Source organism: Martes martes (assembly GCF_963455335.1).
Source record: "Martes martes genome assembly, chromosome: X".
Classification (NCBI taxonomy): domain Eukaryota; kingdom Metazoa; phylum Chordata; class Mammalia; order Carnivora; family Mustelidae; genus Martes; species Martes martes.
Genome location: NC_137897.1, coordinates 38,549,139 through 38,559,359, shown reverse-complemented (window position 1 = coordinate 38,559,359; position 10,221 = coordinate 38,549,139).

Genomic DNA, 10,221 nt, shown 5'->3' with positions numbered 1-10,221 from the left:
AAGCCTCTGCCTTCGGCTCAGGTCATGATCTCGGGGTCCTGGGATCCAGCCCTGAGCCCTGCAGCGGCTCTCTGTTCAGCAGGGAACCTGCTTCCCCCTTTCTCTCTACCTACCTCTCTGCCTGCCTATGATCTCTCTTGCTTTGTCAAAATAAATAAATAAAATCTAAAAAAAAAACGTGGCAGTCTCTTAATTTTTGTGTAGATAGAATGAAGATCCAAAGTCCAGTTTAAGACCATCTGGGATCATGCTTTCAGAAAAATGTAGGAAGACTTAATCAGACCTTCCGTTTAGTCTTGAATTCAGAAGTGCTCTCCTCTTCCTTCTCCCTGACCCAGGATTTACAGGAACAAAAGGAATTCAGGTTGAAATATGTACATGTGAAATAGGAAAGGGAGGACTTTTCTACCCTTAGAAGCTACCAGTATAAAAAGCACACAACACCTATAGGTTTGACCTGATTATAAAAGTGTGTTCTGGGAGCCGCTGGGTGGCTCAGGTCCTGATTCCAGGGTCCTGGGATCTAGCCTGCATCGGGTCCCCTGCTCAGCAGGAGGCCTGCTTCTCCCTCTCCCACTCCCCCTGCTTGTGCTCCCTCTCTTGCTGTGTCTCTCTCTGTCAAATAAATAAATAAAAATCTTTTTAAAAAAAATCTTAAAAGTGTGTTCCGGGGCACTTGGCTGGCTCAATCCGTAGAGCATGGGACTCTTGATCTCCGGGTTGTGAGTCCAAGCTCCATGTTGGCTGCAGAGATTACTTAAAAATAAATTAAAAAAAAAAAGTGTTCTAACCGAGATGTCCTTTAAAAGACATTCTGAATTTTCAGTGGAAATGGATATTAAAAATCTGCGTGAATCATTGACAGTTGTATTGTGATTATGTAAGAGAATGTCTTTGGAAACATGCTTGAAAAACTGAGGAGCAAATTGACCTGATATCGTCAACTTATTCTTAAATGGTTCAGAAAAAAACACACACAGAGACATGCACAGACAATGGTGCCGAAGGTAAACCAGTAGTAAATCTGGGTGAACGTCATATGAGAGATTCTCAGGTTTGAAATGATATCAAAATAAAAAATAAAAATTTTCAAAAAACATGTAAATCGTATATCTTTCATCATCACTGATGTAAGTTACCTCTAAAAATCACATTTTAGTGGTGCCGAACCTGAACTAGACCTGTATAGATGGGGTTTCAAGTGATTGTTCAAATATAGAGCCACCATCCAATAGGTCTTCACGAAGAACCCATTAATACTCACTGAAGCCCCAACAAAGTTCACCTCTTTAACTAAGCAAAGCTGAACAAACATTTTATCAGAAATAATTTTGGAGTTGCCTGTCGATGTGACCAAGCATCTCCAGGGAGGGAAAAAAATGATTGCTTCCCTGAGCTAGAAAGGAATTGGATGAGTGGGTGGAGAATAACATTCTTGTTTAAATAAGTGCTATTAGAGGATGAATATTTAATTTGACCAGTCTTTGAAAGATGATAAAATGGAAGAGGAAGGTCCATGAAGGGTTGCAGGAAAGACTGGAAGGTGAGACCATATGGAAATATTAGGAATTACCAAAATCATCCTTGCTGCGGCCAGCCCCAAGTTACAGACTGGAGAGTAGAGACTGTTTTTCCTCCCTTTGATGCAGTAAATAAAGGAAGTGGCTTTTGGAATAATTCTTGTTACATAAAAAAGGCAAAACAGGGACACCTGGGTGGCTCAGTGGGTTAAAGCCTCTGCCTTTGGCTCTGGTCCTGATCCCAGGGTCCTGGGATCCAGCCCCGCATCGGGCTCTCTGCTCAGCGGAGAGCCTGCTTCCTCCTCTCTCTCTGCCTGCCTCTCTGCCTACTTGTGATTTCCATCTGTCAAATAAATAAATAAAATCTTTTTAAAAAATGGCAAAACACAGGGTGAAAAGTAGAATCTGTCCAAACCTGGTGAGAAAATGAGCCCAAAGTCTGGTACAATGCCTTTTAAAGGGGGGAGAGGGGGAAAGGCAGAGGGAAATTGCCCATAATTGGTTTGAATCGGAATCTTACATGGCGCAGCTTAATTTCTTTCTTTGATGAAATGTGTTCATTCTTTTTGGTATTTTCTTTAAAAGGTGTGATCATTTATTGAATTATAGCTTCACGGAGTAAAAAGAACATTAGAATAGTCATGTTCTCACTGGGAACTGCATGGTTTTCTGTGACTTGACCTCAAATGTCAGATGGTGGCATTTCTGCATTGTAGTGGTCAAAGCAGTCCCAGAGGGAACGCGGTTTGAAGTGTAGGGGGACATGGGCTCTACCTCTCCAAGGGAGGTCTGTCAAACAATGAGGGACGTTTTTTTTTTAACACTGGCCACACTGCTGCTGTGCCTGATGCATGTGCCTCCGTGCTTCCTTCTAACCCATTCAGATTTCTACAAAGGCAAGTTCATTGTCATTTCCCATGGACGTCCCTCCATCAGCCACGGTATTAGTGTCTGCGGCAGTGGTTTAAAACAATACAGATCTACTCGGCTGCAATTCTGGAAGTCAGAAGCACAAAATGGGTCTCGCAGAACGAAAATCAAGGCATCCGTCGTCAGAGCTGCTTTCCTTCTGGAGTCTTCCAGAGGAGAATACATTCCCTTGTGTTTTCCAGTTTCTGGTGATTGCAGCTACTCCTCCGTTTATGACCCCTTCCTCCATTTTCAAAATCAGCAGTGTTTCCCCTTCAAACCTCTTTCCCCACCCTCCTTTCTGACCTTGGCTTCTGTCCTTCTGTCCCCACAGCTCCTAATTCAGACCTTCCTCCCTCCCTCTCCTAAGAACCTTTGTGATTAGAGTGAGCCCACCTGGATAATCCGGGATAATCTCCCCACCTCAGTATCCTTAATTGATTTGCATCTACAAAGTACCTTTTGCTTTGTAAAGGAATAAAGGTTCTGGGGATTAGAAGGTGGACACCTTTAGGGGGTCATTATTTTGCCAGCCATAACCAGGTTGCAGGAAGCAAGTGGTGGATGTTTGCTTTTAGAACCTCGGGGTTACTCTGTACTGCTTTGTTGGCCAAAGCAAAATGCTTTTGGGGGGAGGCAGAGTAAAATTTAAAGAAACCAGATGCGGTGTCTGTTTCTTTGACCTTTGTAAATGGTTATGAAGACCTGGATATTATCCTCCATCCTATGACGATCAGGTTAATCTTGCCTTTACAGTAGCATGGTCCAGCTTCTAACTGTCAGGCTTTTGTGAAAGATTCCAGATCTGATTTTCTAACTCCTCATCACAAAATTCTATGACCATTCTTTCCAGGGTTTAGCCCTTGGCCAGCCACAGAGTAAATTTTCAAATAACGTGTGCCAAATGAATTGAATCTCCGCATTGCTGATAAAAATGGAGACTAGGAATTCTCTCTTTATCAGGTGGTGCCCTCGGATTGTAAATAATAACCCGTAAAATGTTTTCTTGAGGGAGTGTTTTGTTTCTGAGCACAATCATTTGCTTAGTGAAGCTGCCGGATGATGTTTGTTAAAATAAGAGATTTCTAGACAACCGGAACCCCCCTGATACGGACCTCCTTCTGAAGTAAGACTTTCTATTCTTCTGTATCACAAATGCTAAAACTCAACACATACAAAGGGTCTTTCCCCAATTATGTGTTTATTAAAGGAAAAGAGATGTAAATATCTTGGCTAATTAGTTACAGCAGAGTTCTGATGTTTACCTTCAAGTTCTTCTCACTATAACCCTTGGCCAGGTCTGGCTAGTGTAAATGCCCCCATTTTGTTCGCTAATTGGCCACGGTGGCCAATTGTCATCTCCACCCTGACACATGTTGCAGTACTCACTGTTTTATATTAGGACTGATGTGTGGCTTGCAGGGAATTTGTCTGTTACTTTACTTTAATTTTTTAAAAGATTTTTTATTTATTGGAGACAGAGAGAGAGAGCACGCACAAGCACGGGTGACGGTCAGAGGGGGAGGGAGAAGCAGACTCCCCACTGAACAGGGAGCCCGCGCGATGTGGAGCTTGATCCCGAGACCCCAGGATCATGACCTGAGCTGAAGATAGACACTTAACGGACTGAAACACCCACGCGCCCCTTAATTTAATTTTTTATCAAGGTTTTAATTTTAATTCCAGTATAGTTAACATACAGTGTTCTGTTAGCTTCAGGTGTATAGTAAAGTGATTCCACAGTTTTATACATGACTCAGTGCTCATTAGGACAAGTGTCCTTCTGAATCGCCATCACCTACTTCACCCACCTCCCCATCCCTCTCCCCTCTGGTCGCCATTAGTTTGTTCTCTATAGTTAAGAGTCTGTTTCTTGGTTTTGTTTTCTATCTGCCAGTAATCAGAGCTAAGAATTCACATCACAATGTCTACATTACCGATGATTCCATAGCTATTTCCACTTGCTAATGGAGAGAGATACAAGGAAAAATGGAAACTTAAGGAAGATGGCTCCATGTTACGTTTCCTTTTGAAAAAGTTAGGCCATTCCCTGCCTGCGCAGAAGGGTTTCACACATCAATCTCAGGTTTAGCGGGAACAAATAACTTTCAGGCTGAGTTATTTCTGGTAAATGATCCTCTCAAAGCTAGGAATCCTTATAACGTGTACACACACCCCATGTCAAAGTCACCATCTTATGTTGGTCTATGAGTGGCTATAAAAGCTGCGTTTGTTTGAACACCGAATTTTCAACGAGCCAGGCAATGGCTATGCCTATGCCCAGGGGAATCCAATGATGTTTCTCACTGGAAACTTCAGGAGATGCAGAAATGGGAGTCTTTTTTTTTTTCAAGATTTTATTTTTATTTGACAGACAAAGATTACAAGTAGGCAGAGCAGCAGGCAGAGAGAGATGGGTAAGCAGGCTCCCCGATGAGCAGAGAGCCTGATGCAGGGCTCGATCCCAGGACCCTGGGATCATGACCTGAGCCAAAGGCAGAGGCTTAACCCACTGAGCCACCCAGGCGCCCCAGAAATGGGAGTCTTTAACAGAAAGCCAAGAACCTGCGAGAAAACTCAAGTCTAAGGAACTAGAAAAATCCAAAGGGTGTCCCAAATGTCAGAGCTAGAAGCAGGTCTAAGAACAGAGCTAGGAACCTAAGAAACAGAGAAACAGAAAGAAATAGAAATGGGTGGAAAAGGGGGACCCGGGTGGCTTAGTTGGTTGAGAGGCCGATTCTTGATTTCAGTTCAGGTCATGATCTCAGGGTCCTGGGATCGAGCCCTGCATCAGGCTCCCTGCTGAGCAGAGAGTCTGCTCCCACCTCTCTCTCTCTGCCTGCCTTTCTGCCTACTTGTGATCTCTCTGTCAAATAAATAAATAAAATCTTAAAAAAAAAAAAAAGATTAGTTGACCATACAGTTGTGGGTCCATTTCTGGGTTCTCTATTCTGTTCCATTGATTTCTGTGTTTGTTTTTGGGCCAGTCCCATACTGTCTTGATGACTACAGCTTTTTAATAGAGCTTGAGGTCTGGAATTGTGATGCCTCAAACCTTGCTTTTCTTTTTTGAGATTTCTTTGGCTATTCAGAGTCTGTTGTGGCTCCATACAAATTTTAGGATTGTTTGTTCTAGTTCTGTGAAAACTGCTGGTGGTATTTGATAGGGACTGCATTAAATGTGTAGATTGCTCTGGGAAGTAAAGACATTTTACTAATGTTTGTTCTTCCAATCCATGAGCATGGAATGCATTTCCATTTCTTTGTGTCCTCTTCAGTTTCCTTCAGGAGTGTTCTTTAGTTTCCAGAGTACAGATCTTTTACCTCTTTGGTTAGGTTTATTCCTAGGTATCTTAACGTTTTTTGTGCTATTGTAAATGGGATTGATTTCTTGATTTCTCTTTCTGCTGCTTTGTTATTGGTGTATAGAAATGCAACAGATTTCTGTATATTGGTTTTGTATCCTGTGACTTTACTGTATTTGTCAGTTCTAGCAGTTTTTTGGTGAAGTCTTTTGGGTTTTCTATATACGGTATCATGTTGTCTGCAAAGAGTGAAAGTTTGATTTCTTCCTTGCCGATTTGGATGCTTGTATTTCTTTTTGTTGTCTGACTGCTGGAACTAGAATTTCCAGTACTGTATTAAATAACATGAGAGTGGGTGTCCTTGTCTTGTTTCTGACATTAGGAGTCAAGCTCTGTTTTTCACCATTGAAGATGACATCAGCTCTAGGTCTTTTGTATATGCCCTTTATGATGTTGAGGTATGTTCCTTCTACCCTACTTTCTTGAGTAAACTTATTAAGATAGGGTGCTGTATTTTGTCAAATGATTTTTCTGCATCTGTTGACAGGATCATATGGTTCTTATCCTTTCTTTTATTAGTGCGGTGTACCATGTTGATTGCTTTGCGGTTGTTGGCCCACCTTGCAGCCCAGGAATAAATCCCACTTGATCATGGTGATTGATTCCTTTAAAGTACTGTTGGACTTGATTTGCTAGTATGGTGTTGAGAATTTTTGCATCCATGTTCATCAGGGATATTGGCGTGTAATTCTCCTTTTTAGTGGGGTCTTTGTTTTTGGAATCAAGGTAATACTGGCCTTGTAGAGTCAGTTTGGAAGTTTTCCTTCCATTTTTATTTTTTGGAATAGTTTTTAAAGACTAGGTATTAACTCTTCTCTAAATGCCTGGTAGAATTCACCTGGGAAGCCATCTGGCCCTGATTTTGTTTATTGGGAGATTTTTGATTCCTGATTCAATTTGTTTGCTGGTTATTGGTCTGTTCAAATTTTCTCTTTCTTTCCGTTTCAGTTTTGGTAGTTTGTAAGTTTCTAGGAATCTATCCCTTTCTTCCAGATTGCCCAATTTGTTGGCATATAATTTTTCATAATATTCTCTTATAATTGTTTGTATTTCTGTGGTATTTGTTAGGATCTCTTCTCTCTTGTTTGTGATTTTATTTTTTGAGTCTGTTCTCTTCTTTTTGAATTGCCTGGCTAGGGGTTTATCAATTTTGTTAATTCTTTGAAAGAACCAGCTCCTAGTTTCATTGATCTATTCTACTTTTTTTGTTGTTGTTGTTTCTGTGTCATTTATTTCTGTTCTAATCTTTATTACTTCCCTTTGGCTGGCTTTAGACTCATTTGCTGTTCTTTTTCTAGCTCCTTTAGGTGTAAGATTAGGTTGTATATTTGAGATTTTCTTGCTTCTGGAGGTAGGCCTGTATTGCTATATAATTCCCTCTTAGGACTGCCTTTGCTGCATCCCAAAGGTTCTGGACTATCCTGTTTGCATTTTCATTTGCTTCCATGTATTTTTTTAATTTCTTCTTTAATTTCTTGGTTAATCCATTCATTCTTTAGTAGGACATTCTTTAACCTCCATGTATTTGTGATCTTTCCAAATATTTTCTTGTGGTTGACTTCAAGTTTCACAATGTTGTGGTCTGAAAATATGCATGGTACAATCTCAGTCTCTTTGTACTGGTTGAGGCCTGATTTGTGACCCAAGATGTTATCTTTTCTGCAGAATATCCCATGTGTACTCGAAAAGAATGTATATTTGGCTGCCTTAGGAGAAAATGTTTTGAGTAGATCTGTTAAGTCCATCTGGTCCAGCGTGTCACTCAAAGCCCTTATTTCCTTGTTGATCTTCTGCTTAGATGATCTGTCCATTGCTGTAAGTGAGGTGTTAAAGTCCCCTACTATCATTATATTATTATCAATAAGTTCTTTATATTTGTTATTAATTGATTTATATATTTGGCTGCTCCCAAGTTGAGGGCATAAATATTTACAATTGTCAGATCTTCTTGATGGATAGACCCCTTAATTATGATTTAATGCTCTTCTACATCTCTTGTTACAGGCTTTGTTTTAAAATCTTGTTTGTCTGATGTTAGTATGGCTACTTCAGCTTTTTTTGATGTCCATAACATGACAAATGGTTCTCCACTCCCTCCCTTTTAATGTGGAGGTGTCTTTGAGTCTAAAATGTGTGTCTTGTTTTTTATATTCATTCTGATACCCCGTATCTGTTGATTGGAGCATGTAGCCCATTTACATTCAGAGTGATTACTGAAAGATACAAATTTGTTGCCATTGTATTATTTGTTAAGTGGTTGTTTCTGGAGCTTTTCTCTTTTCCTTTCTAGTCTTTGTTGCTTTCGGTCTTTCTTTCCCACGCAAAGAGTCCCCTTTAATATTTCTTGCAGGGCTGGTTTAGTGGTCTCAAACTCCTTTAGTTTTTGTTTGTCTGGGAAACTCATCTCTCCTTCTATTCTGAATGACAGTCTCGCTGGATACAATATCCTTGGCTGCATATTTTTCCCATTCAGCACGTTGAATATGTCCTGCCCCTCTCTTCTGGCCTGCCAGTTTCCATGGCAAAATCTGCTGCTAACCTTACTTGTCTTCCCTTATAAATTAGGGACTTCTTTTCCCTTGCTGCTTTAAGGATTTTTCCCCTTATCTCTTTATTTTGCAAATTTTACCACAATGTGTCTTGGTGTTGGCCTGCTTTTGTTGATTTTGATGGAGTTTTCTGTGCCTCCTGTATTTGGATGTCTGTTTCCTTCCGCAGATTAAGGAAGCTTTCATCTATAATTTCTTCAAATAAACCTCAGCTCCATTTTCCATCTCTTCTTCTTCTGGGACTCCTACAGTATGAGTGTTATTATGCTTTATGGAGTTCTTGAGTTCCCAATTCTATCATTATTTTCCATAATTTTGTCCTCTGTATCATTTATTCATTCCTCTGCTTCTTCTGTCCTTGTGGTCATTACATCCAGTCCATTTCACATCTCAGTTATAGCTTTTTTAATTTTGGCCTGATAGCTTTGAGTTAGGTCTTTTATCTCTGCAGCCAGGGTTTCTCTAGTGTCTTCTATGCTCTTCTCAAGCCCAGCTAGTATCCTAATGGTTGTTGCTTTGAATCCTGGGTCAGGCATATTACTTATATCCATTTCAATTAGATCCCTGGCCTGAACTTGTCTTGTTCTTTCTTTTGGGATGAATCCCCTATCCTGGCATTTTGTCTAGGTCTCTGGGCTGGTTTTTTTTTTTTTAAGATTTTATTTATTTTTTTGAGATAGAGAGAGAGAGCACAAGCAGTGGGGAGGGGCAGAGGGAGAGCGAGAAGCAGACTTACTGGTGATATAGACCCTGACATGGGGTTCGATCCCAGGACCCTGAGATCTGATATCAGCCGAAGGCAGACACTTAACTGACTGAGCCCCCCAGGTGCCCCTAGGTCTCTGTTTTCTCCTCTGTGTTAGGAAAGTCTGTAATGTTTCTTGCTTCTGAGAGTAATGGCCTAATGAAGAAGAAGTCTTATACTGTCCAGCACCTGATGCTTCAGGAAGTGTCTCTGGTGTATGCTGTGTGCCTTCTGCTGCTGTGTTTTCACTGCTCTTTCCATATGGTCAGTCCCCTGCAGAGTATCTCTTGCCTGCAGTGGGGAGCATTTGGACCTTGGCCAGAGTGTGGCGAGTTTTAACTAGGTGCGCTCTGGTCTGCTTGCTAAAAAGAGACCTGATGCTATTTCCAGGTGAGCTGAATCTTTGCAGCACTCTGTGGTCAGGAGATGTGGTATATGCGGGGGTGGAGGGGGTTGTGCTGGTCTTCTCGGGAAGGAGCCTGCTGCCCTGGGTCTCAGGTACACCCGCCCTAGTAAAGAAACACCTGCTAAGCACAGAGAGGTGGGGCTTGGTGTAAGTGGCTCCAGCCCCCACTGTGGGTGCTGTGCTGCTCCCTGACTTCAGTGCATCCTACTGGGCAGGGGAGATAAATCACACCAGCCCTCTCCCTCATCCCCAGAGAGGGGAGTCTGTGCCTGTTGCTTTCTGGGAAGCCCTCACAGAAGAGCAGACCCTCTCCCCTCGTATGTCCCAGGTGTCCCTTAGATCCCTGCCTTCACCCTGTCTATGTCCAGGCCACCTGCCTGCCTTGCAGTGCAGGGCACCTGTCTTTTATTCCAGGCAGGCCAGCTGCATTTCAAAACTCCAAACTTTAGGGACCCAGCATGGTGTGGTCCTTCAGTGGTTCTCTGGGGGTGGGTCTTGACACACTGGGGCTGGTGCCAATTTGTCCCAAAAGGGCAGTCACACCAAAGCACAGGGGCTTGGAGTTTAGAGTAAAATGCAACAAAATGCCAGTGTCCAGGTTAGCCGCCCTCAGCAGGTGTCTCTGCTCCTATGCTAAGTGGCAGGGGAGCACAATGGTGCCTGCTGGCTCTTTTGGCCCCTGAGAGGCAAGACCACTGCTCCCCAATGTCCTCCAAGAAGGGAAACC